Genomic DNA, 27,867 nt, shown 5'->3' with positions numbered 1-27,867 from the left:
GTGGTGTCTTTATTGAGCTGTCAAGTAGCATGATTGGAGTATTGGTGTTTGAAGGCCTCTTCTCAAGGCACAATTTCTCAATTATGTTTTTACTGGGAGACTGGTTTTTTAGGTGTTGAATATTTGAATTAATTTTATTGTTTCTTAATTTTAGAACAAACTATCAGATTTTTTCAGCAGTCTGTAGTCAGATAAAAAGAATCTGTATTCTTCTGAATTGCCTACTCATTGCTTTCAGAAACCTAGTAAGGTTTTAATTGACTGATGGCTCTCAAAAGAAATACCTCTGAGATAAAGACAGATTCTTGTTATTTCTGTTAAAGTTATGCAAATAAAGGTCAAATGAGAGTCCTGTTATATAACACATAGACATTTCAGTTTGGCAGTACCTGATTAGGTTTGTTACATCATTTGCTCTGTCCTGCCATGTGCCTCCTAATGCGCTGGAACCACTTTAGTAATTACAACTTCTTTTTAATTTTTTTTTATTTTTTTATTTTGTAACAAATGCCTGAAATCCATTTTTGATGTCCCTTAGAGAACTTCTGAATTGTCAAAGCTTCAACAAGATTTTCATTAGTGACTTATTAATTACATTGTAAGTGTGTGCATTACAGCATAGTAAATACATCTTTGTAAAGATTAAAGTCTGATTTTTGGTTTGACTTGCTTGTATATGTCCTGACATTACAGTGTAACAGTGATCTTTGTCAACATTCCTTGGTGCTATCCAGCTGGGAAGCCTAAGGTTGATATCATTTGGAATTCTAGAAAGAAAAATCTTCCATATAGCAGAAAGCACTGTGCTGACTTCTCAGGAGTTCTCTGAAAGAATACATACGTATATATTCATATGGAGATAATACTGACACTCCATTTAGTGACTTTAAACATCTGCAGGCCATATTTCCATTGGGGTTTATCTGAAGGGGGAAATTCCAGTTTCTTAGCTGTTTTACCAGGCTTATTATGAAATCCATTGAGGCTGGTTATTTGTGCTATTTGTCTCACCTACAGACTTGTTGATATTTGTCTTATATAAGCCCTAGCAATCAGCTGCATGTAAGAAAATATTATGGATTGTCAGTTAATTGAAAAGGCAAGATGGGGTTGACAAATCAGTGCTACAATGTTTTGGCTAAAATAAGAAGTGTACTGGCCTCATTTGGACTTCATATGAGAAGGCTCAGTTAGTGCTCTGCTTATTAGATGACTGAAGGAGAAGGAACAGAGTGATTTTGTGTTGCACTTTGCAGTTGATTATCTTTGCAGTTCAGGCAAAGGTGCTTGTTTTAATATTTATTAAAATGTGACAGTCACACATTACAGAATGAATCTAAAAATATTTGAAGCAACTTGAAGTGTATGTGATAGTTTCTTTCCAAATTATAATTAATACATAATAGTTATCCATAGAACATTTTAGTATACAGTTCAGGGAAAGGTTTTGAACTGCTTTACATAAATATTGCTGCAGTGTGGAAGCTCAAAGAGAAGAGATTGAAGGATAGTCCTAAAGATTTGGTGTAGTCTCTACTCTTTCAAATTTCTCAGTTCTTAAAATAGAGATGAAACAAAGGTCACCTACAGTTCTTCTCTGTTCTTCTACCACAAGAATATATTGCCTCCCTTGTGATATTAAGCCACAGAGGACATGAATTATTATGCTGAAGTTTGTGAGTTGAAAATGTATTTATTAGTCTTTCAAAGAAGTCGCAACGTTTTTCAGGAGAGCTATATAGCCAAATTCAGTTCATGACCACAGACCTGACCTCATCTTAAATATTTAATTTAGACTAAAAAAAAAAAAAAAGACCTCCCATTGTGTACCGAGTTTATGTATTTTAGGACATAAATATAATATATGCTTTAATCCACTGAGAAGATATGAGCTTTTCAACCAAGACATCCCTCCTATAAAAAATGAATAGGCACTGGTTAGTTTTAACCCAGCCTCTGTCCTCTGCAAAGCCAAGTGAAAACACAGTTTTGCAGCATGCTTTAAAGGTCAATAGATTGAGTGGGATGTTTTTTGTGTCTGCTATTACAGAAGGCAACATAAACCATTTTTTTAAAATGGTTAAAATACAATAAAAATAAACCCACATATCTAACAGTAAAATTGATCCATTTTGCCAAATTTATGTGTATTTCAGAGCTCTGACCTTGATGCTGCTGAACACCCATATTCCCTTCCTGCAGTGGGAGGTTAGGGAACCCATCATCTTGCAAGATGCAGGATTAGATATTGCAATAATCTGCCACCCCCTCAATATTTACATCCTAATATTTCATCATCCTCCCAAGTCCACAGCCTGCTCTAGCATACAGGGAGACAGATGGCTCATAAGATTACAAGCTATGGAGATTTGGAGCTACAGACAGGTCCCCCGGTATTCTAAGAAAATTAACAATTTATTTAAACAGCTCTGTCAAATGCAATCCTCTTTGCCTCATTTTGTCTCCCGCTGGCTCTGTCTTATGCGGGATCGCCTGCACATAGATTCACTGCTTAGAGATTAATGATGGAAGAAAGAAAAGAAACAGTCACAAGCTCTATAACCTGTGAATGCATGGACAAGCATGTGAGCGTAACGGAAATAACAGAAAAAAATCACTTTATTTTTGTACCATCTTCATGAATGGAGTCCCTTTTTTTTTTTTTGTGGGAGCTGAAAACAGGCTCTTGCCTGTTGAGCAGCTCTGAAATGAGTTAAAGGATTATCTGTATCAGTGTGGTCCCATGGAGCATCCGACTTGAGATAAGGAGGGCACCAGGCTGACTGCGCCCTGCAGTCCCCTAGCTGCTGCTGCTTCCTGCTGCTCTGTCCCTCGTGGCCAGCACAGCTACTCGCTGTCCAGTGGAAAGTGAGTACACAGGAGCAGGCACGCAACCAGCAGGTGGTCGTTTGATTTAGAACTGACTCTTGAAGCAGGGTGCAGTTTTCTGAGCTGGTGAGTGCACATAGGTAGCCAAATTAAGCAGACGGTTGCTGTGAAGTGTCTCTACGTACTGATGAGGGGCCAATTACAGGATGGAGTGATCAGACACGCAGCTCAGTGTCACAGATGAGGATTTTTTTCCCTTTCCACTTCCTTGTCACTGCTCTACTGCAGAGATGTTTCTTTGACCGCTTTGTTATGGGAAGGATGCTCATTTGCTGCCTTGTTATTTAAATCTAATGATGGAGGTGAATAAGCGTGCGTGCCAACCGAAGCTCTCAAATTCAGTACGTGATAGTTCATTCACCTGGAATGCACTCAGTTAACTGCAGAATCTGCTTCCCACCCTGAGGCGTGCTGAGAAAGCAGAGCTGTTCCCAAGGGTCTACCTAAGTAAAAGCCTTGTGGTTCATAGTGCAGCAGTTTGCTGCTCTTCCTCGAACCAAAGCTAGGAATCAGGCGGAGGTGTGCTTACTGGACTCTCTTTCTCTGCATGTCTGAGGAACGTGGGTTGGTGGTTCAGCATAAAGGATAGGGCAGCACCTTGGAAATGAGAGGCTGCAGTGAGTCACTCTCCAAGAGCTGAGCAAGGTGGAGCAGGTCCTTAAGGAATGCATGCAAAAAAATCAGCTCTGTTGGAAAACAGAAACTGGGATATGTGCTCTAACAGATGTGCTTACTATGGAACTTCTTTTTGAAGATAGTGCTGTTTCTCTTTTACTTAGTAAAATAAGCGTAGTTTCCATACCGCTCATTTGTCATATACTTTAACACAGTTTTTCTGAGTGAGTGACTAGAACTGTATGTCATTGGTTTTACTTATCATTGGAAATATTTACACACTGTGACTGCATTTGTCCTTTCACAGATGAATTACCAGGGTGTTTGACTGTGCTCTCCTCATCCCATCCCCCGTCCTTTTCCTCCTCTGTCATTTTAGATTGAAAGGCTCTCTGCCAACAGTGTTGTCATTCCCTTTTTACTTTTCTCCTGTTGAATTTCTCTCTTCCTATTAGGTTTATTTCATTATCACCTACAGTTTCCTCCATGATATTTGGACTACCTTCTAAATTTACAGTTCATATCTCCTTGATGCCATCATTAAATTTCATTAACGTACTTCTCTCTTCTCTATGACAACCATTACTGGAAACATGAGACAGCATCTGTTCCCACAGTGGTCCTTGGGGAAGCCCAGCTCCTAGGGAGCCCCTGTCCAGCAGTTCTGTTTTCTGCATAACAAATTTGTGCCTCCTTCCTTCCTATCCATCCCCTTGAACTCTTCTTCTCAACTGCACTCATTATTTCTCATGTGGCACCATCCTCAAATACCTTAATCGGAAGGGTCTCATCTTTTATAATTCCATTGTCAAGCAAATTAGAGCTCAGGTAGTTGGATGGCATGATACAGTATAAGATTTCTCTGCTAAATCAGTGGAGATCTTTATCTCATTTGTGTCCTCATAACTTTGGGCTTTTATGTTTTTATTCAGCTCTAAGTCTAGTCCATCTTTCAAACTTATTCTTAAATGCCTAGTGATACCTCTGCTTTCCTTGTTCCATCTGTACATGGCTGAAAATTCTTTAGTGACTGTCTTGACTCCCTTTGCAATAGTACTAAATGTTGTTCATTCATTGTTTGCTCCTACATTCCCCAGCCTTGTCTTCTTGGGGGTGGTTTGTCATCCAAGGAGGTTCAGAGCCTTTTCCTATCAGGTTCTTTTTTCTTCCTTTGTGAAACACTGCGGTTCAAGTACTTCTCTCATCACTGACAGGAATAAATGTTAAGTTTCTGCTGAGGGCAATCTCCAACCTCCCTCTTCTTTCCTACCCTGGTCACAAAGACACACTCTGTCCCATAGAAAACAGATATGTCTCCAGTCTAATTGGCATTACAGAAGGCAAAGGCAGTTTTCTTCAAATGCATGCATATGTCCTTTTTCATGTGGTTTTCCATATGCAGTTTGGAAAAACTTATTCAAAGAAAACTGATCTTACCACAAATTTTCTTTGTTTCTGTTCATGACGTACTGAGTTTTTCTATTTCTTTACCCATAGTAGAAAACTGCCACATTCTTACAGTACAGATATTAATATCTGCCATAATAAAAGCTACTTCAGACAAAATAAAGAAAAATTGTCAGCAATCCTATTAGCCTAAGATCTACCAGCATAAATTATTTTATATATTGCCTTCTCACTAATTGCCCAAATATATGGCTACACTGAGGCAAGTTATTTATCATGGCAAATATATCATCTCCTTGCTGTTTTATATCATGTTTGGCCCTTTGTACTTTTGCAAAGGATGTTGAACTGGACCTTCCCACAAACTCACAGTCGTCTGCCAGCTTTTTTTACTGGTGAATCACTACATTCGCTGCAAGGCTGCGGAGAGTCAGACTGTCTCATTTTAGGCCCTCCTCCAATAAATAAATAAATAAATAAAGATCACTGTATGAGTCACTGCACTATTTTAATTTAAATAAAGGAAACAAAGTCCTAAACTGGACCATTGAAAGCCAGGTAACAGTTCAGTCCTGGAAGAGCAGGTACGGAGGAAAAGAGACAGCACCAAGCTTTCTCTAGAACATTTTCTGACAAAGACAGGATGTTCTGGGAATTCTTTGTCTACAGTGGCAATAAATCTTGCATCAAACCATAAGCTTTCTGGACTTAATTTTCATGTAACATGGATGTCTTCTTTCCATGAGAGAACATTAATGCATATACATGTCTTACCATCTTAATTTTTTTTTAAGTGGCATTGAAAGGTCTTTGTAAAACCAAGACTTTTGCCTTTGATGTTTTTCTTCACCTCAAAATATAGAGAAATCATAGATTTCATTACTCTCTATTAGACTGTATAAATAACTTCTCATTTTAATTTATAAGATGTTCTGTTTTCCCTTAGTTTCTCAGACAGCCCTTATTTTAAATTGGCAGCTCTCAGTGGTCTCTGCAATAGGATTCAGTTGTTCAGTGTAACAGCCACCTGCCCATGTGAAAACATTTCCAGATGTGAAAAGCTAAGGATTTTTCTTTGAAAAAAGCATTGAAAAATCCACAATTCAAAAAAAAAATAAGAAATTGCAGTTATTGTTATAGAATAGATCCCCTTTGTCTCCCCCATCTATTGCTAAGAAGGAAATGACTTGTAACGTGGTGCAATTGGAATAACATCTACTAAAAAGGTAAATACTCATCTTCAGAAGGTCTTCACCATGTAAGAGAGGTGAGTGAGATCAACAGCTATCAACTATGAAACAACTTCTCCAAATACCACTGAATATCCAAAGATAATATGAGTAGGGTCTTACACATTTCCTGCAGGACTAAGTTCTGTTTGTAGGAAAATCTCCAGGTAGAAATAAATTGCTTGAAAGTAGAACAAGACAGTGATCCCTGGAAGGAGACAAGGGACCAGTATCCCTCCACACCTTGTTGTGCTGTATTCTCAGGCTACAATTTGTTAAAAGCTGCCTGGTGTTTAGGCTCTGGAACTTCACAAAAAGGAGAAGAGTTTGAATTCTTCTTGTTCATAAAAGGAAAAAGCACATGGGAGATGTATGGTCTGTGTTAATCCGAGCCTATCTGTCTCTCTTTTCTGCTGTCTTTTTGCCTTCCTTCTATTGATAGTAGCAGCTAAATGTGAGTGGATAGCATTCTAATCTCTGAAGCACCTGCATATAGACAAAGATTTGCTGGTCTACCTTCAGGATTAGCAAGCATAGTTCTTGCTAAAGTTAATAAAATTGGGTATCAAAATCACAGAGGGAGCTTTAAAAACTCACACAGAGGGTGTTCAGCACCCATCCCAAAGGCTGCTTTTAGCTGAGGGAAGAGCTCCTTAGAGAACATTCAGCAAATGCAGTCCTTATAATCCTGTGGCCAAGCCGTATGTTGGATATCAGCAAAGATCGGGCTACTTGGGGCATTTTACTTTTAATTCTCAGTGCAAATGTCATTAGTAAACTCCAATACTTTAATTTCAGCATATTATTTTGAGTGGAAAAATCTGAGTATATCTTTCTTTTACACTTCAAGATGGTATGGATATAAATTGCCTAATTATGCAAGAATGAAACTGGTGAAAAGCATGGAAGCTTTGGTTCAAGCTTGTAGGTAGCAAAGAGAAAGGTGCAAATTGAGCAAGATTGGTTAAGACTGAGAAGCTGAGAGAAATTTAATTGGTGACCAGGAACAAAAGGTCAGGCAAGGTCAAATTGATAGGAATTCCTTAAAGGTGCAGGCAGCCAGAGCAAATGTGGTTCCTTTTGCCACATCACGTGAAGGAATTGAATGAAGAGTAATTTTGAACTCCATCTATGGTATGTCACAGTGTGTTGTATGCATAGAATGGTTAATCCAGTAATGTTTTTCATGATCCTTATGGAAATGTTGAGCTGTGGAAGAAGGAAGACAGTTTGATGGCACACAGATGTGAGATGATAGCCAGTCTGCCTTCTGCAAGGGAAGTCACCATGACATTAATCTGAAATTTACTTGGAACTGCTCTAATAACCCTGTGGCATTCCATGAGAAAGACTACTTTTTTTTTTTTTTTTTTCCAATTTAGAAGAAGCTTTGTAATATCCAAACTTCATATTCTTATCATATTGACCGATAAAGTATAAGTCTAGTATAAAAAACACAAAAAGATAGTATGCACGCTTGGCACTCAGTATGTCTGGGGCCAATCAGATGGGATGCTCAGAATTTGTTCAGTTATTTTATTTTAAGTCTAAAATTTGAGGAAGTCTACTTTAAGTTATGAGTTGCCCTAAAAAACCCCAAATCTAAAGCAGGACTGTTTCCAGCAAGCCTGGGCTCCCTGCTCTGTTAGTTAGGTCTCCCTCTTCAAAGTGAATGTTAACTTCATCACCTGTTTTTAGTCAAAGGACTTTTTTTTTTTATCACTCAGTGGAAAATAAGGGACAACGATAGGAAACATGTCAGTCAGGAATTTGGATGTTTATGTAGACAGGGCAATGGTAGGTAGAAGTTCATATTAAGATTAAGATATACTGTGCTAAGGCTGAGCCAGGGCTAAGGCTGAAGAGGAAATGTTCAGGTTCCTTCAAGATTGAGGCAATCACCAGTGTCACTGATCAGCGACATGGCAACAAAGATGAGCAGGAGGTACTGCATGCTCCTCTGGGCAGTTGGGGTACCTCCTGTGGAAGCACACTGGCAACAATAATCTCAGTGTAGCTGACCACACCTTACGTGAAAATATTGAATGTACTGCTAAAATCTTGCACGTGCAGACGGCTGGAATCAGTCTTGTTGATAAGGACCTGTGGACTCCCCACCCTTTCCCTTTCTTTTCAGTTTGATATCGGTGTGTGTCAGAAATGTAAGAGATTGTCGCACAAAGACATATGAATCATAGAATAAGCTTTATGATTTGAATAGCAACTGCAACAAATTATATTGATTTATATACAGAAGCTGTTTTGTGTGCACATCCATTCCCACATTTTAGTTATTTCCTTTGTACTTCCAAATGTTCACCCTAAAAATCAAAAGTGAAAAAGGTGCTGGGAGTCATGGTGGTTTATGCCAGCATTAGTACACTGTATGTGCTGTACTGTAGAAAGCATTTGAAAAATTTTAAAGAAAGTGACAGACTTTAATATTAAATAATTCATCTTCCCTTGCAACTACAGAGAATTGACATATTTGTTGCAGACATTTTAATATGAGCATTAGTGACACTGAACTTTCACCTAATCAAGTTGCTGTAATCTTACTGCTCTCTTAACTGTACTGTATTTCTCAAATGTACCGTCTCAATACAGAGAAAAGCCTTATTTAGAACAGCAGATCTCTCTGAACACTGGCTTCAGGTGCCGGGACTGAACACATGCCAGCAGTTTACCCGCCTACCTAATATCAGTGTTGCTTTGTACCTGAGCAGTGAGTTTGCACACCTCTACGTGCTGCCTCACTGCTAAGCCCAGATTTCCTGTGAGCACCATTTTTACTTCTGGAGCCCCGGCCACGCTGCAGTTGTCACCTCACATCCCACCAGACCCTTAACACATACCTACCTGTTACCTTCTATAGCGTGAGAAACCTGCGAGAATCTTAATAAACCCATTGATGCAGGTGTGAAGCAGAGTTGTAATCACAGCTAAATTATGGTCTGGAGGGCACTGGCCATGGGCCTGGAGCATCCCTGTTTGCACTGCTCAGGAGGCTGCTAGCCACTCGAGCAAAAAGCATTGTTGCAGTGATTACAGCAAAGGAATAAGAAGATGGAGAGCATATTTCAGTGTAATTATAATAATTCATAACTTGAGGTTGTTCTCCTGTTAAAATCTCAAAAGCAGAATATTTTTACTTTCTTATAAATTATTCACAACCATTTGCTTTGCTTCATGACAAGTAGCTTTGCTTTTCTTCAGACAGGATTTTCAACCTGAAAGAATGAAAATGTTGACCTAGTTATGCCTAACAAACCAAATGTGAAAAGACCTAAAATTAGAAATCGATAAAATAGAAACAATACTTTTTTCTCCATGCTCTATCTGAATATAAAATCTGTACAGGCATTTTACTTAGAAAAAGAAGAAAATAGTCTTCAAATTGAAACCACTCAGGAAAGGCTGGAGAATGCTGCGCCTTTATCAGTAAGATTGGTTTCAAGAACGCCCTGATACAGAACGTAATCTCAAACAGTTCTGCAAAATATGCACAGTGCCTTGGCAGGCTCTGATCCCCCATCAGTGACTTCTGTCCTGCAGCCTGTGGCCCTGCTCACATGTGGCATACGTGGGGATTTCTGATAGACCCTAATGGGCAGTGGATGGGAATTGATACTGCTAAGGTAAAAGTGCATAAGTGGCATCTTTTTCTAACCACTACAGCACTACATCTGGAACTCAATCAACTCGCTCCTGGTTTTATATAAAAATCATGGAAATGAAAAAATGCAAAAAGGTTTTATGGAAAAAATGGCCGCAGTTTAGCTTATTCGATGCTAAAGCATCAGCATGGGATGCTATTTGTGTATCAGTTGCATATCCCATTAAAACAGTTTCATTCATTTAGCGTAGCTCAAAAAATGAAATAACATTTAACAAATAGAGATGGAGATATTCAAAAGTGAGACTTCCTTAAATTCCTGAAGCCATAGTTAAAACATTTAATGGGTAACATTATTAAAAATAAAACAAGCAAAGCAACCATGGAAAAAAAACCCAGAAAACGCTTGCTCTTAAAATTCCCACTAGGATCAAGGATTTAGGTTTTATGATATGAAGTGCCTTAGAAATTGACAGTAAATAACATTTCATTTCATAGATGAAATAAGAAAATGCTTGTATATTTTATACAGAAAAGAATCCCAGTTTTTTTGTAACTTGACCTGTTGGCTCTTCTAAAGAGCTAAAATAGGGTGCCCAGCAGCTTCTTGCCTACATACTGGAGACAGTCATGATTATAGCCAAGATAAGAAGCAGGGTTGTATGTGTATATAAGTGTTCTGCAGTCCTTGTTTGTACTTTTTAAATTGGCCAGATGCATCTACTTCCTATTTTTTGGCTGCCACTATTCACAGTACTTAAAATCTGTATTAGCTCTTAAGTCAACTCCCAGTGTGCTCAAACTGCTGTGGAGAGACAACAAAATGGGGATTTTATTCTCTTCCTCATGCAGTTCGCTCGTTTGTGTACATACATCTCCTTTTCTGCTAAATACTTTCATAGAGTCATAGGGATTAGAAGGGACCTCTGGAGATCATCGAGTCCAACTCCAATTTTTCTGAATTTGGTGTTTTTTTGTTTTGTTTTGTTTTAGTAACTTTGAGTGATTTGGTAACGTCTACTTAAAATATCCAGGCAAATATCTTCTGAACTGGGACTGCTGGATAGTTAGAGACCTTCCTGCTTGCAATTTAAAAGAATACACTTCAAAAACTATGAAGTGATCACAGCTTTGTGCATTTCCTCCTTGCTCTGGATAACATACCTAAACTTGGCTGCATTCATGGCTGCATTCTTAGGTGTTCAGGAAAGTAGTTGCTGGGCAGCAGGGAGCCATTTCACTTGCAGATGTTTATTTAGTATTTGTCATTCTAACAGTTCAGGAAAAAGAATATTTTCCAACTTCACTTTTTTACAAGAATTTCCATTCAGTACAAGCTATCAACACCTTCACCAAGCCAGAAATACAAAGCTGGCCTCATTCATCTTACCTTATAATTTATAATGATGTCTTGGTAACCACTAATCTCAGCATGTGCAATGGAGTCAGTCAAGAGAATCATGTACACAATTAATAACGTACACAGTAGCTCTGAAAATGATTATAACATTATGATGCTCATCATATGTTAGGAACATAATTTCTCTGCAAAAAGTCTGAGACTTTCAAAGAGAGAGAGCAAGCCAGCTGCGTGGCAGGCAGTGATAAGCAATATTGAAGATCAGGCTGTGCTAATATAGAATTCTAAGCTTTTTAGTTGCATTTTAAACCTTAGGAAATAACCTCCAAAATAGGAAGGCCTGAATATCTTCGCCAATTGAATGATTACTTGATATTCTCACGGAAGAGAAATTCAAAGGTTTTGATTTGGACTTCAGTTTTGACTTTTGCTTTCATATATTTCTTTCAGTTGTCAACTACTGTGCTCACACTGGTTCAGATGCTGTGCTTCTCCTGTGAGAAACCTGTGCAAGTTTCCAGAGTGTAAGAGATTACTGCTGCTCAGGGAGCAACATCACAGACACAGTAGAGATAAGTGGATTTGTGCCTTAATGATTCCCTTTACTCCATACTCTTCTCCTTTAAGCAAATGAAATCTGTATAAGAAATGACTCTATGTAAAGTTAAAGTGGGGGAAGAAAGGGTTGAAATAATATTCAGAAAGCCATTCTAAGCTAGGTGCAAGCCTGGAAGTGATGTCACTAAATAATATGTAAATTCTCTGAATTTTTACATCCTTTCCAAAAGAACCCTTTTCCCCAGAAAATTCCCTTCATTGCTTGCTTTAGTTAGGTTTACAGTGAATGTTTGTGTCATAAGTCATACTCTGTTGACCAAAGGAACGGTTGCTATTGACTGCAGTCAGAAGAGATTGAAACTTTGGTTCCTTTTGAAAGAAAAGGAATTGTTACTGTGCAGCAAAGCTGATCAGCTGGGTGAAAGGGACATTTTCTACAACTGACAGGAGGCAACCAGAGGTGAATGTCAGGGAGCCTGAATCTGGGGAGCAGGGCAGCCACCAAGTCTTGACATCTCAGCATCTGCTCCTATTTGGTAGACTCCTGTATTTACTGCTGCAGCACTGACTTTGCTTGTTAGGACTACAACTGCTGGTTCAGGGGTCTGCAACACCAGCATGCTGGAAGAGGTAGGACTGTTTACAGACTTAGTATTAGGTTTATATTTAAACAATTCACTAATTCAAGCTTCTCATCTCAGTTTTCTTCCTGAGAAAAAATACTACTTTCGTCTATAGCATGCAATCAGATCTGCATTTAATCTCACATTGGCTGATGTGTGCTACCCCCCAGCATGTAAAGGAAATGCTTACATACAAATAACTACCTTTATTTTAGGGATGTGACTTGCTTCACTAATTCCCCAGGATATTTATTTATAAAAAATTACTTTCAGAGCCTTTTAGTGCATTGACCTTGTTTCAGGGTTTAGATGGGAAGAGGGAGGGCTGGAGTTTTTTCTTAAACGCTGCAGGGGATTTCTGTCAGGTTGCTTTAACACTTCGTCTCAGATTCTTGCCAGGCTTTTGGGCTAAAGAATTTTCAAATGCAGCTAGCCGTCATCACATAGCTCTTGCGTTTGTACAGCAGTATCTGCAGAAGTCTATCAAATATGGGCTAATGCTGAGATGTCAAGGCCTTGGTGGCTGCTCTTTGTTTTATAAATATAAAATTGGTTTGGCTTTCACGAGATGAGAAAGCAAGAGGACTTAAGAACAGAGGCACCACATAAGCATCATAAATGCGTACATCACTTTTAGTGTATCAGGTGTGGATGTTGTAGTGACCACTCTATGGACTGAGTCTGTGCATTATAGCAGTTCTCTATGCAAAAATGCAGAATGTTGTTATTCCCCTAAAGAGCAGGAGAGCAGAGAAGGGGATGTGCTGTGCTGCTGAATTTTCCTTTCAAAAACCTAAAGGTTTCATAGCAATAGGTCACCACATTTAGAATCACTAAAACACTCATGCTGTAAAAACACAGAACTCGTAGTCTTCTTTACCCCACTGAGGGTTAGCACTGCAAGGGCTGTTAACGATTCCTTTTGCTTTCTCTTACTGAGTGTTTTCACATATATGGGCTGCATACACACATCTTGGGCTGCATATAAAATAAAATATGTAACAAAAATTATTTTTATTATTTTTTTTAGTAAAACATTTTAAAAGGGAAACAAACACACAAGACTAGCGGGTTGGACACATGATCTAGGCCATGAGAAGGTCCCACATATCTCTGGGCAGCAATTTGGATTAAAGGAACTCTGTTGAAATGGCAAATTCCTACTACTTCTCACAGTATAGCAGGTAGAACTGTTATTCTCTCTTGTTACTTCCTGATGTTTGAACTCAGTCCCTCATTCCTCTACCATTGCTTCTCGGTGTCACCCAGGGCTATACATATGGCAACTGCACACACAGTCCTACTTGCAGATGGGGCTTAGGCTAAATGCTAGGCTTTGTGGCATTTCTGTGCTAATCTCTGAAGGCTTTTGGATACACCCCTGAGGCAGTGCACTTCTAGAACCCCTGCTTGGCCAGACAGAAGTTTGGCTTCCCTGGGGTTAAATCCCAAGAAGATTTCAGTGGTAGTTAAGTTGGATGTAGGCAGGTGGAAGTGTACAGCACTGCAAAATGTAACTCCATTGCCTCTTGGTTTTACTAATGCCTCAAAGGAGGGCTGGCTCATTCTAAGTGCAGTGCAATATCTAAGTAGAAAAAGAGATGTTTGGAAAAATCATTCATTATATTTTTCAGAATAAAGCAATCACATCTTCCTTAGCAGAGAATGCAAAGAAAGCTGTAAATATCACAGCTGCTCACTGGCAACTAGGAAAAAAAAAGAGTCAAATTCAAAGCTTGCCACTTCTATTCACAGTGAATGACTTAGGAGTCAAAAGAAGAACAGGGTGTGTACAGTCTGAAGAGAATATTGCTGGTAAAATTCTAAGGATGCCTCCTAAAACTGGCAATTGCTCACCATGTCAGCTGGAATAAAGTTTGTCACATTGTATGTCCAGATGCAATATGGTGATATATGCAATTTCAGTCACTCTTTCCAAATTGTGGGCTTTATCTGAAATGCTCTCATACCCCAAACCGTCTGCATTTTCATTAAAAGAATGAATGTTCCTGTCATCATCTTGGTAGGAACGCCAACAGGAAATAAGCTACCTCTAAATGAAAAGATGCATTTTATTGTTTGCAAAGCTGGGGAAATATGAATCAAACTTACAACTTGGCTGGCAGGTGGTTTGTTTGGAGTATGGAATTAGTGCCTTTGTAGGGGTCTGACAAATAGCCTGGGGTCTCAGACAATGCACTGGCATCCTGGTGGCTGCATGATCTTACAGAGAGCATTAACTTCTCTGTGCCTCAGTTTCTTCATCAGTAAAACTGTGATAATCATTTTCTGCTGGAGTTTCCAGCTAATAGGCTTGTTATGCCCTGCAAAGCACTCAGAGATCTCCATCTGGAACAAACTACAGAAGTGCAAGTATTATTGCTATTAGAAGTCCATTACAGCTCTGTTTTGCTTTGTTCGTACTGGCCCTTTGGTACGTGCAGCTAGACAGCTCCTAATGTTATCTTGATGCACAAAGCACTTTTTGTGTGAGGTTTGACTCACACTAAAATGCCAGTTAGAATTTTGTCCTCGGGAACTCACTGGAGCTTGGCTTACAGAATCTGAAAATTAAATCAACCAAAATAGGTCAAACACAAAACTATATGTCCTTATGTGTCCTCTTGTCCTCTTTAGCAGTATAGCGCATAGTTGTTGTTTTCTTATCTGTAAAGTTTGGGCCTGTTTTGTTCCTCAGCCAGCTTTGCTACTGATATCTTGGTTACATTTTGAATACCTGCTCTTGAGAATTTTCTGTTCCCATTAAATATAGTTTAGAAGGACACGCTCATCTGTTAGTGGTCCAGAAATAACGTGCTGAATGCACCAGCAGCTGATGCGACTGAACGCGATACAAAAGTGTATCATTCTGTTAGAGTTTGTTGGTAGGCATCATTATGGAAATGTTTTTGAGCCTTAAAAAAGGGAATAGTGTATCGGAAATTGAATCAAACGTTAACAGAAGCTGCAGTTTGTGGTTTACTTTTCCCTCGTAGCTAGTTCTTTAGGAATTATTCCTGTTCACATAATCCTTTAAGTTAATGTATTTATTCCGTGCGTGCTTTATAATTTCTATTCATTCATATGTCAAGTAGCTGAAGGTGCTGCTTCAATTAGTATTTACTTCAGTGTTATACTGTTTTGAATTGGTTGTTTGTTACAGTCACAATGCAGTGAATAAACGTGTTAATATTTGAAGTGGGAAGGGAGGTAAAATGGGAAACCGTCTGCTCCAGTCGCGGCCCAGCTTTCTGGTTACAACATATTATAATTTATTTAAACCCAATCAATACTTAATCTGGAGTTTAAATTCCGCTAAAGATCTGTGGCATAGCTAAAAGCAGCTGATGCCAAAGAAAAAAAATTTCTTCAGGCTGTGATTCTGATGAATTTATAATGCGCTCTAAGGGTGATGCATTGACCTAAATTCACAGAAGCGCTGCAATTCGTATTTATTATTGTGAAAGGTGTCCTACCAACACTTTTCTTCTTCTGAATGTTGAGAGCCTGTGTGAGAAAGATGGGCGGCTGCAGAGGAAGGAGCTGCACGCACAGCCCGGGAGGGTGGGATGGGACTGAGCGCGGCCCTGTGCCGCACACCGGGCGGTGAGTCACTGTGACCCCGAGATTCAAGGCAGGAATTAATTCAGCACTGCAAAAATCTGGCAAATGTTTGAAGCCAGCAGTGAAAGCAGACTTCCTGAGAGGTGTGTGTTTGTGGTGACAATTTGGATTTATTTTGCTGGCAATGCAAAAGACATTGTTACGGCAGGAAGAAGACAGTTGTGTTAAAAACTGCTTCTCTTTTTTAGTTCTCCCCCCCCCCCAGCCTTTCTGGGGAAATAGATTGTGATCTCTGCGGGGTTTGGTTTTCTCTGTACAGCTCTTTAAACTCCCCCAGGCACAGCCATCTCAGGGCAGGGCCCACGGGCAGCTCCTACCAGCACTGCAGGGATGTGCACACACCATTCTCTTGTAAGGTCTGGGCAACCTCATATTTCCCAGCACATTTTGGCAAGCTTTTACTCAGAGTGGTCCAACAGCTTTTCATAGTAAGTGAATGACTTCCCAGTGACCTGAGCCCTCTTCCAAGCCTCCTTTGTCACCCTGACAGCTTGCAGTCATGCTTTTCTGATCTTGTGCAAAGCTATATGTTTTACCAGATCTGTAACTGCAGGAGACTTGGTTGTTCTGAAAATTAACTGGATGAATAAGGGAAATGTATAGTGGATAAAGGCTGACAATCATCCCCACTTCTTTTATGATACAATGCCCTGCCCTCATGAGAAGGGAGAAGAGCTCAATTCTCCCTCCTAATTGATAGGTGCATACTTGTCAGATGTGGTTTCCCCAGGCAGTCTGTAAGGCAGGACTCACCCCCACACACCGTTCATCCCCAGTCCCTCACCTGTGTGCTTCTGGGGCATCACATCAGACACTCTCCCAGCATGTGTCTTCTTGCTCTATTTTGTGCCCGCCTCTGCCCATATTGCTGCTGTAGTGGTTTATGCCAGAATAAATATGGGCTAGCATAAATCCTCAGGCTTGGAAGGCATTAGCCTGCCTTTACTGTAGCACAATCGACAGCTGTACCTGGCACCACGACCTCATTGCACCCCAGCGTGGCAGCATCCAGAGCCTTGATGCATTGGAGGAGCAGAGCCACATGCTTGCTGAGGTTTGTTCCTCTGGGCTGGCCCTGAGGATGAGAACAGCATGCAAACACAGCTTCTCAGCAGGAGCAACTATTAGTTTCAGCTTTAACCTTTACTTAAAAATATGAAGCTGCTGAGCAAAAATGCAAAGGCTTAGTGTTCAAACTCACGCCTAACTCAGAGAGCTGGGTTCCTAGAACCAACTGTGAATTTCAGTTTAGCAGCAAGGAAGTTTATGTTCAACTTCAGTTTTTCTTCCAGCTATAATGCTCAAAGGGAGTACTTCAGTATCTGTCTTGCTTTTTGTTAGGGAGATGAAACAAAACAAAACACCATTTGTCATAATTCTTTGGGATTGCTATTATGGCCAGGAGAAAAGCGGGCTTCTGCTAGTTCATGTACGAGTCAAAAGAAAGGCATATTCCTTTCCCCACAGGATCCCAAGTGGAAGAGTTGGTGGATAGGTAAGATAAAAATGGGTATAGATTGTGAGAGACAGGCTGACAAAAAAAAGTGCGTGCAGTTTTTTCACTATTCTAGAGCAGTAATTGTACTTTGCTTACATACCTAAGCATGTTTAGGTGGCAATTTTCTTTCCTTGTAACAGAAGAGGTGACTTTCAAGAGAATAATCTGAAGGAGGTTGTGGTGGATGACTGTTTTCCTTGTTGTTGGTTTTTTTTGTTTGTTTGTTTTATTTTGTTTCTTTAAATTCAGAATGTTTTTTACCAGGTCAACAGGCCAATTTCTCTCCATTGTTCACAAAGCTATTGGGTATTTTTTTTTCCTTCCCACTGTGCCTTGAAAAAACAACTTCACTTAAGTTCATGTGTGAAACCTTTTGCACAACAGAAGTGGTTTCTTGTGGCCAGTAAGACTAAATGTTCTGAGCATTCCAGGAAGCATATAAATAGACTGATACTCTTCCTAAGGTTATAGAGCATTATTTCTCCCTTTTTTTCTTTATTTCTCCTCCTGTCCTACTCCCCTACCTTCAGTTACGCTCTCTCCATCTAGGCAAAGACCAAACAAAGTGCAGTGTTTGAAAATCCTGACCATCATTTTCCATTTTACTTGGGTTTTCCTCAGTTACATGTTCTGAATAGAAATTGTTCGAGTAAATGCAGCACAGTAAATTATCTTAAATTACTTCTTATAGTCCAGACTAGTATTATAACATGAAAATTGTTACTTGGAGTCTCCCACGCCCCTGGCTGCTGCAGACCTGTGTCTCCAGGCTGGGGAGAAATGGATCACAGTACTTATCCAGCAGAGCCTGCAGGCCAATCCACAATGTGGAAAGTGGAGTTCACATAAAGGAGGTCTCTTATCCTTTCCTCTCAATCCTGCTAGATACAGCAAAGCTGTCACAATGGTCAAATATAATTAAAATGGTGATCTGCCACTGAAGGGTAGGCCAATGTCTATGCAGAAACCAGATGAGGAATTATTCAAGCCAAAAACATTAAATCTCAGCTCATCCGTGGTTACCATAAAACAGCCATCCTGTTCCTTTGATCTATGATGAATTTGAATGTGTGTTAATAAGACATATATGCTGGGCATCAACATCATCTTCTGTTGAACGAAGGTAAACACTGCATTCGTCTCTGTAAAATATACTTCAGTAGTTGGGAAGAAAGTGGAGATTCATTATTTTTGCAGTTGTAGAAGACATTTAGCAGCTGTGTTTATACTGGCAGACAATTTGGATATTAGGTGGCAGGACAGAGAACTGCAGATGCACGATATCGTGCAGACATTGTGCACTTACAGCACATTTCCAGGGAAACATGTTATTTTATATTTCCCTTGGTGTCATTAATCACATTTCATGATGTATCTCACTATTTCAACTCATTCCCCTAGATTCATTCATTTTTTTGGCCTGTTTATTTAATAGTTATTGAGCTCCATTTCAACAAATTCCATCTTAACCACAGATAATAAAGTTCCTTTTGCTTCAGGGGAGAAAATTAAGATGGCCCTGTACTGATTTCAGGGACTACCTGTAATAGTCAGCATGTCTGCTGCATCAGAAAGATACTTTGTTTGCCTTTGGTCAGAAAAATGTTCATGCTGTTCTTTGCAACTTAAAAATTAAACTCATTTCCTGAAAGTAAAAATATGATTCTTATCTTGAACTATAAAGGAAAACAGCTGCACTTTATTCTGTTCTCGAAGTTCTCTAATCTCTCTGGAGGCTTTGTTTTGGTTTCACAGGTGAATCCCTTAAACTGCAGCAGCAATGATGGCTCCTCCTTGGCAGAAACATGCTGAGAGGCAGTTGGGAATCCCCTGCTCTGGAGCTGCAGCCTGAGGAACCTCAGCGTGTAAGAAGCGTCTCTGAGGTGAGGCAAAACCTCTTTTGTTATTTTAGTGCAACTTTTACATTCAAATAACGGCAGTACATGTTCACAAGTACATTTTGGCGTGGAAGTGGTACAGAATGAGGGGTGCAATCCAGCTTACCCTGGAAAGGTCCCCTGGTGGCAGTGCGCTCCTCCTGCAACTCCAGCCCTGGGATCTGTTCTGACACATCTCTGGCTGGGAGAAGACAATATGTTTCCATTACATCTGACCTCGTTGTGCTGGAGAGGAGCTGGTAAGGGACACAAGGCAGGTGCGAAACCTTTGGTTCCTCCTGGTAGAGGGGCTCAGTGTGCCCAGGGCTGTGTAGGAGGAGGGCAGCTCCCTGCAGGACTCATCTGGGAGCGACAGCCCTGCCAGGCACACTGCTGCCCTGCTAGGCATGGCTTTCTGTTGGTAAACAAAGAGGAGGAGTTTGACGGATCTGTATGGAGAAGCAAACCCAAAGAACTCACTATGCGAGGAATTAATGGCTATGTGCAGGGGATGGCTTACTGAGGATGGCATGATCAGCAGATTGCTTGCAGAAACCACAAGCCCTGCCCTGTGCCCCTTCTCATGACTGGGTTAGAATGCTAAATATAACCAGGCTGTATTTTTCTTAGGGATAAATGAAAAGCTGAGAGAAAATTGAACTCTGTTTATATTATATGTGGCTTAGCCACACCTAAGGAAATGCAACCTACTTTCATCCATTTTGTTTCAGAGGATGGATGTTTTGTCCACTACATTGAAAGTGGCAAAGCGGTGTGCTCTGAGTACTGTTCCTGACCTACTGCAGGCTGTGTGGGAGGGTGGGCCCCAAACATGTGAGCTGGGGCTGAGGTGATTTGAGGCTGCACTCAGAGCTCTTCAGAATACTGAAGTCTCAAAAAGAGATTTGCTCTCAGAAGATCATGGGGTTTGGATTGGGGACAAGAGGACTCTGGTGATGATATTTTTATTTCTACAGACTAATAATATATATGCTCAAAGACTGAGTGGCCTGTGAAAGTACATTGGAAGCTGGTGGCAGAACTGGAAAATTAATACAGTTCTAGGGAGCTTGATAGAAGTGCATTAGTCTAAAAGTCATTTATACAAAGAAAATAAGTCACTATTGTTCGTGCTTTTTTGGACCCCATAATTTTGCCTTCTCCAAAATTGCTTATTCTTTCCCTTGGTGCTTTCTACATCCCTCTCTCTTTCTCAGGCACTCACATGGTGATGGTTATACATCTCCTGCTTACCCCAACTTAGTGAAAGCTGTCTTCAAGCAAATAAGACTGGCAGCAAGGCTGGGAGTGCAATCACCTGCTGGCATAATCCCTGGTATGAATTTTCTTGTGTACAGTATAATTTAGTGAGGTGTTAAATGACCTCTAAATGACTAGTACAAGTGTAAATAAAACAGATTAATGAATTATCCATTAAAAGCTCTGTCAATATGAGCTGTAATTCCCACTGCCTTCAGATATGGATCCCTTTTCTCGATCCTTTTTTCTTTCTCTTACTTTCTAACCCTCGTACTTAGAAAGCACATACCTTTGTACTGCAGATAGCTCAACAGAGCAATCGGCAGCATGTTTCTATTGTCCCTGGCCTTCAGTGTGGTCACTGATGTTAAGCCATCACTGTTACACAGCTGAGCAGCTTAGGAGGGCTGGGCTGTTCAGGGAAAGCAAACAGGTCTGCCTGTCTCCCTTGCTGTGTCTTTGCCAACCCCGGTCCCATTGGCTCCCCTTCTGCTGCAGGACTGCTGCTGGCAACACTTGTTGACAGAGATAACAGTAGGCTGAGCACATGGGGCACTAGTGTCACATGGAGGCAGCTGCTCTGCTGCCAGCCATGCAGGCATCCTTCATTTTGGAGGACGCTGGGATGTGCCATCAGAGAAGCTTTCCTGAAGGTTAGCTTTCCTAACCCTGCATTGGGTAGCTTGGGCAAGTCATCGTGCCTCTCAGAAACAGAGTAAATTAAATTTCTTACAGGGCCTAGCTGAATGATCACTGAATACCACACCTGGAAACATTTAAATTCTAGCATTGCTAGGCATGTGTTTTATTTATCCTTTTAAAATAAATCTAGGAAGTGGTTAGGTTAATGCATACGACCTTAGCCTAAAGGATAAACAGCCAAGCCAATAAATAGAATGTTCAGGCTCCTGCCTATTCCTGTCTATACATGCAATCATCTATAGCACCTGTATCCTTTCTAGTGGATGTTTTATGACCAACACATTAAACTGTAGAGAAAGAGAAATGTTGGTCAAGTGCAGTGTATTTAAGTGAACTTTCCCCTACGAACCAAAGCATTTAGCTGATGATTGTCAGTTCATGACAAACATGTTTTCCTTTTTAATTGTGGAATTGAAATATTGTATTAGTTGTTTGAAATTTAATTAATGTGAGTTCTTAGCTTAATACAAGGGACATTCTGTGCTTAGAGTGCTTAGAGAAAGGTGGGAGAGAAGGAACAAAGAGAGCATCTTCAGTATCCATGTTCATGTCAGCTATTCTCACATGTCCTTGTTGCTAAAAGTCTCCAAGAAGGTACTGCAGCAATGGTGCCCAAGAGGTGGTCAGCCTGAAGGAACCGTCAGGCAGCCATTACACTGCAGCAGCCACAGACTGCAAAGAGCCAGAGCAAATGCCTACTTTGGCCCCGTGGCTACTGATTTTCCTCTACTGCCATTTAGTCAGATAAACAAACAAACAAACAAACAAAAACCAAACTTCACATGTCTACTGCCAGCCACTTCGAGGCTTATCTAAGCAGCAGACAAATTAGAAACAATTGTGTTTCTTTCTCTGTCCCATGCAAATGCAAACTATCAAGAGAGGACAAAGAGGAGATACAGTTGTAACTCTGGTCTTTTTTACAACTAAGAGATCAGACCTGGAATAATAAAGAGGAAACTTTCCTTCCTCTTCCCCCAGGACCCAAATATTTCTTTTTGCGTGATTCTTTCAGAACAACATATGGACCCAGTCGTTTTGTATGCTTGAAAGGCACAGAAACAAAAATGTGAATTTTGCACTTAACAAAAAAATCAAAGTGTATATTCTGACAAGCACTATTCTAGTTGTGAAATGTGAAATTGTATATATTCATTACTTCATAAAAGGGCACAAATAGGCTCTTTGGTATTTTTCATCCAGAGTTCAGAAAGTGACAGTGATGCTGTATTGCTGAAATTACAATGCTTATCACTCCAATCTGCTGCTGTTATTTCCATAAGTAACTCCTGTATGTACAGAGATGTATATGTAACCTCTAGTGAGTAAGATAGCAGAACCGGTCCTTCTTCATAGTCAAAAGAAATCACGGAATGTGTTATTTTTTAATTGGCTTCTGGGGATGTGACCCAAATATCTTCAATTGCAAGTTACATGTAATATCTGTTACTTCACACTGTGCAATATAAAGGAATCAGTATTAAATGACTTTCAGTAGTTTAGGGGAATGCTACTAGGTCTAATAGAGAATGATTGAAGGTGATAAATTTGATAGAAGCTGAATTTTGAGCACTCCAGTGACCCAAATGCAGAAGGAATCCCACAGGACAGCCATTCGGCCAAGCCCATTTTCCCCTCACCCTGTGTGAGCTGCCTCCATAGAGGCCGAAGGAGAAGAAGGCAGTGGGAAGGGAACTACAGTTAAGGCTGTGGCTTTGGCGACCATCTGGCTGGATTCATTTTCTGTCCCTGCCTGAGAAAGTCATTTAGGGGACTTCTGTGGCACAGTGCTGTTCTGCATTTAGTCTGGCTACTAAAAGCAGCTGCGCTCACTGTGAGTAGCAGCAGATAGCTTCTTTGACAGCCTCCCCATCCTCTGTCTGGGAAATGGGAGGCGTAACATCTCCTTTTTGTTGCCCTGCTTGTGTGCAGTCCTCTATCCAAGCACATTGCTACTAACAGCAGACCAAGCTCATGAGTCCAATCTTTGGCACCTCTTGGCCGTGCTTGGTTTTGCTCTAGGAACAAATGGTACTGGAGTTATTCTTTCGTGGTTGACAGAGGCATTGAGTGTGCTCTTAGTTTGCTCATGGACAATGACTTCTGCTCACCTGTGGAGCAAGTGAGCTCTTCATCTATCAATTAAACTTGCACCTGATTGCAGCATGCTGGGACTTTGAGAATCCCTTTCATGACAATGACCAGATACTTGTATGTACTGTAACACTTTAAAATGAAACAGCATCCAGCCTAGGTTTTCTTGCTATCTAGTCATAACGGGTAGAACAAAGACTTGCCTTGATTAATACATAAAATTCAATTTAATATTAATTCTGTTGTAATATTTAATTCCAGAAGTATATCGAGAAGCAAATATTAATGCATTAGATTATTTGAAATTATTTCAGCTATTTTTATTAAACCTACTAGAACAACTATAAAGCATTAATCTTTAAATTTCCATCACCTGTCCTTAAAAACTGATCATTTATTGCTGGATGTTACTTCATTATGAAACTTGCACTCATGTATTCCAAACTGAATCATCTTCATGCCTCTAGCAGCACAGTTGGTAGAAAAGTATTAAATACTTTTTTTATCAATCATATCCACGATGCTAATGAGATCTATCTAACCCAGCCATAAAAAGGCCTGCCCAGAGTTTAGGTAGTGACCTGTTTTCCCACCCAGGTCGGAACTGATGAAACATCTGAATGCTGTTGCTCCAAATGAGCTGGGAAAGCCCTTTTTACGAAAATAAATAAATAAAACCTGGACATGTCTAAACATGCCCTGTGCAAATACTGGAAACCCAATGCAAATGCTAGGGCAGAAAATAGCAGTTGGGCTGCTTTCCCTGTTGTCCTGGTTTTAAACACCCACTAAGAGGGAAAAGTATCTTCATATGTAGGAAAACCTGTGCAAGACAAAACAAACATAGTCCCTTTAACCCTCTGGAGGAAAAGTTTACAATTCTGGATTCTGATAAAGCTGGAAGGATGGACCTTTCATCTTTTCAAGCTGTCAGTGATGTTCTGTCCTCTGTGTTGGTGCTTATGAGTTGTTTTTTTTTAAGTACTGAGTAGAACTTACAGGAAGGAAATTGAGACAGATGGGAGTAAGCAAGAAGGGACACGATTCTAGGGTTGACTGTTTGAGGCACTCACCTGCACAGAGGAAAGGAAGGAGGAGACAACGGTTATATTCTGGTCTCTCTTTCAGAGAATATCTGTCTGTTATCATAAGATGCTGCTAGATAAAAAACAGAAATATTTTAAACCTTTAAACTTAAAAATAGAGCTGGTAGTGAGGGGTATGTGGCATGGTCACGTTAAGTCTCCTTGGCTAATTTTCATCTCATTGGACTTAATTATTAAGATTTACTTGTTTAAATCTTCGTATCTTCTGCTTTATCAGCATTCAAAATACTTCATTGGGATCTTTAAAAACTGCACAGATCCATGTTAGAATGCAGTCTCCATGGACTTCCATGTGCAATCAACTTCCAGTTGTTTAACTATCATCTTCGCAATCACATCCTTTAGCAATACACACAGCAAATCACAGCTCCATTTAATAAAATTAACTTGGGTTAATCAATCCTAAAGTCCCTTTAAACAAGTATAATATATTTCTTAAGAACAAGAATATGCCTAAACGATGTAAGTATTCTGGATAAAGGACAGAACTTACAATACATATTTTTAAAATACAACAATAAAAAGATCACTGAAATAATTTTACAACACTCCCATTATTCTTCTCGTTCCAATCAAATAAAGGTCCACAAACACCAAACCTCATATAAGCTAGAGATTAAACATGCCTTTAATCACAAAAACAGAAAGAGCCTATTGTTTTTACCCAACATCCAAGCACTAAACAATGTTATAGTGGCCTGCAAAGACCTGAGTGTTTTTTTTCTATACCAAGAAGTGTGATTATTTTGTCGTTATCTCAGCTTGATGCAGTAGGTTTATGTCACTGCTGAAAGCGCCACAAAGACATTCATGAGACAGTGTTCACGCTGCAAACTATGTAGTTCTTTGACAGCATCTTCCCAAACTGCTTGCAGGTCCTTGTGCCAGTTTTACCTTTCTTTCTCACTCTGGAGACACTTTGATTAGATTCCACATCTCTGGTCAACAGTAGTGCTCAACCAGAATCTGCCCCTTGTTTTTTGTTTTCTGTATGTATTTTGTTTCTTCCTGAAACAAAAATGTTAGCATTTTGCATTAGCCTCTTAGTAGGCCAGCTGCTTGTGTGAGAGCCATGTTGAAGAGCTGGGTCTGTTCAGGGTTAAGGATGGGGAGATAGAGCTTCAGAGCACATGCGGGGTCAGTAGCCTGAAACGGCATGTTCCAAGGAGGCACAAAGGGCAGGACTGAGTGAAGGCGTGCACGGTGTGCTGGGTACTGCCTCATTAACACTAATGACATGAAAATGTCTTAGAGAAAGCACAAGCTACCCATCTGTGTTTCCATCAGCCGGGTAGAATTTTGCCTTAGGGCACCAACGTGCTCCCCCATCCTGGCAGACACAGCCAGCGTACATGGGGAGCGGTGGCGGTTGAGCCGCTGCCTTGCCTGTCTGACAGCCAGTGATCCCAGCGTGACAGATCTTGACTTGCCCTTCTCTGCTATCCATCCTCTGCCATTAACTATTCATGCAAGCTCCCAATTAGGCTGTGGAAGATAAGAGCATTAATTGACAAAGTCATATTCCTTAGCATCTGACAAAAACGATGTTACTCTTTCATTTTTCAGGTAGGTCTTCAGCATTTTATGCTGTGCATTGTTTCTTCCATGTTGAAAATAGGTAAGAATGGATAAGCAGTGACTGTACTGCTGATCTGGATTTTGAGTTGTTCTGTTTGATTTAGAAGCTTTATTTCAGGATATTAAAACATTTAACTTAGTTTTCCATTTTGTAGTGTTTCCCCACTACCGTTCAGCTGATGTAACGTGCTTTAATAACTTAGCAGGATCAAACAGGCAACTCCTAGCTTTACTCACAATGATGGGAGTCATGCTGTGAAAGAGTGACTAAGTGCTGTTATTGAGAGCTGACAATTTTCCTGGAAGATGGATCTGATAAATCCCTAGCAAGCATTGCAGTAAAATGATCCAATTTTAGAAGATTAGTATATTTTCCTAAATACATAAATATAAAAGCTTTTCTAAAAGTGCTCGTGTCTACAAATCTGTAGGACTCTTCTTAAAGGAATTCTAAAAAGGGAAACTCAGGAATGCCTACCTGACTGTCCAGAGAACTGCCATCCAGAGGAGCATCCTACAGCAGCACAAGCATTTCATCTTCTGGATTTGTGGAGACATGTGGGATTTGTTGATGCTGAAGGCAGGAGGAAGTCAAGGGAGAAAAAAAGAATTCTGGGAGGTAAGCAACAGGCAACATTCTTCCTAGACAAGTTGATGCCAGATGAAGCCTTGAGTTTGTCTTACTCGTGTAATTACTGTAACCATTATAGCTAATAGTTTTTATGATATCGGAGAATCATCTCACTTGTGTAAATTAATTGCACAATATTTTGCAGTTGTTTTGCTGATATAGGTTAATAGACCCTGAGTAGGATAGAGGTATAACTAATACAAACAAGAGTTAGAGTGTAACTGCGTGGTGGATAGCCACAGGCCCTATGAAACTATAAGAAAACAGAAATGCTTTAAATAGAAATGAAGTGTCTTGCATGATTTTAAATATTTGCAGTTTGTTATTTTTTTGTAGCCATAAAAATGCTTTGCCTAAAACAAGCCATTTGGAACTCACCCTTCTGTGGCTGAGTAGAAATTTAGCTGTGGTCTTCTGCTGAGAGAGGATTTGGTCCTTCCTTTATTTCCCTTCCCTTCCAATCCTTTTCACATCTGTAGAGGGACTTTTATCAAGAAACTGAAACTCTCCCATATAACAAACTGGTCAGGGCCAACTGGTGGCCCACGTCTTGAATTCAATATTTGGGATGCTTCCACTGAGCTTGCATCTTTTCTTGGGGGAGGCAAAGAGCAATTATGCAGGAAATAAAAGTTCCCAGGTTACGTTCTAGGGAGAAAAAGGGAGGGCTTCCTACCCCAAGCATGAAGGGGGGAGCAGTGATAGAGCCCCACCCTGATCTGTGCCTGCCACTCTCAGGAGGGTGATCAGGAAATTGCCCTCACTCCCCACTGGCTACTGAGTGAAGACTGCTCCAACACACCTTTTCTAATCGTCCCACTCCAATCCTTATATATATTTTTTAAACAAGAAAAAAGAAGAAAACAAACAAGCAAACTAGGTATAATTATATCTTGAAGTTGTTCCAACAGCATATTCTCCGAAGATCTTCTCTTTTTTGTTTTGAATAATGGAGAAAGTTATGACCTAATTGCTTATTCCAACGGTAGGCTCTGTTCTGTGCTGAATGCACCCTTTTAGCAGTAGCTCCTGTTTAACTCCGTACTACTGGCTGTTAAAGGCTGATTTCAAAGTTAAAAGGAACAAACTAGTTTATTGCTTTGGCCTCAAGTAATCAAAGCAACTGGAAATTCATAATGAAAAAGGACTTTTGTGTTTGTCTTCCATGCTAATACAGCTGAATTGATGTTGCCCATCCTT

General features: G+C 40.1%; 1 long non-coding RNA gene across 3 annotated transcripts in view; it reads left to right on the top strand.

Moving 5' to 3' along the window:
* The window catches only part of LOC107053920, a 265,589-nt gene that overhangs the window by 186,368 nt on the left and 51,354 nt on the right, over nt 1-27,867 (top strand). For 2 of the 3 annotated variants that reach the window (XR_005861848.2, XR_006939957.1), the window contains exons 4-7: nt 11,567-11,640; nt 19,175-19,302; nt 20,514-20,632; nt 26,468-26,655. This is a non-coding gene — a long non-coding RNA (uncharacterized LOC107053920). Of the gene's footprint in view, nt 1-11,566; nt 11,641-19,174; nt 19,303-20,513; nt 20,633-26,033; nt 26,077-26,467; nt 26,656-27,867 lie in introns of those variants that run through there. The other variant, XR_005861849.1, reaches the window with a different exon arrangement.

This window comes from Gallus gallus, chromosome 8 (assembly GCF_016699485.2).
Source record: "Gallus gallus isolate bGalGal1 chromosome 8, bGalGal1.mat.broiler.GRCg7b, whole genome shotgun sequence".
NCBI classification, from domain to species: Eukaryota; Metazoa; Chordata; class Aves; order Galliformes; family Phasianidae; genus Gallus; species Gallus gallus.
The sequence above is the reverse complement of the archived record's forward strand: the minus strand, read 5'-3'. Positions and strand labels throughout refer to the sequence as shown.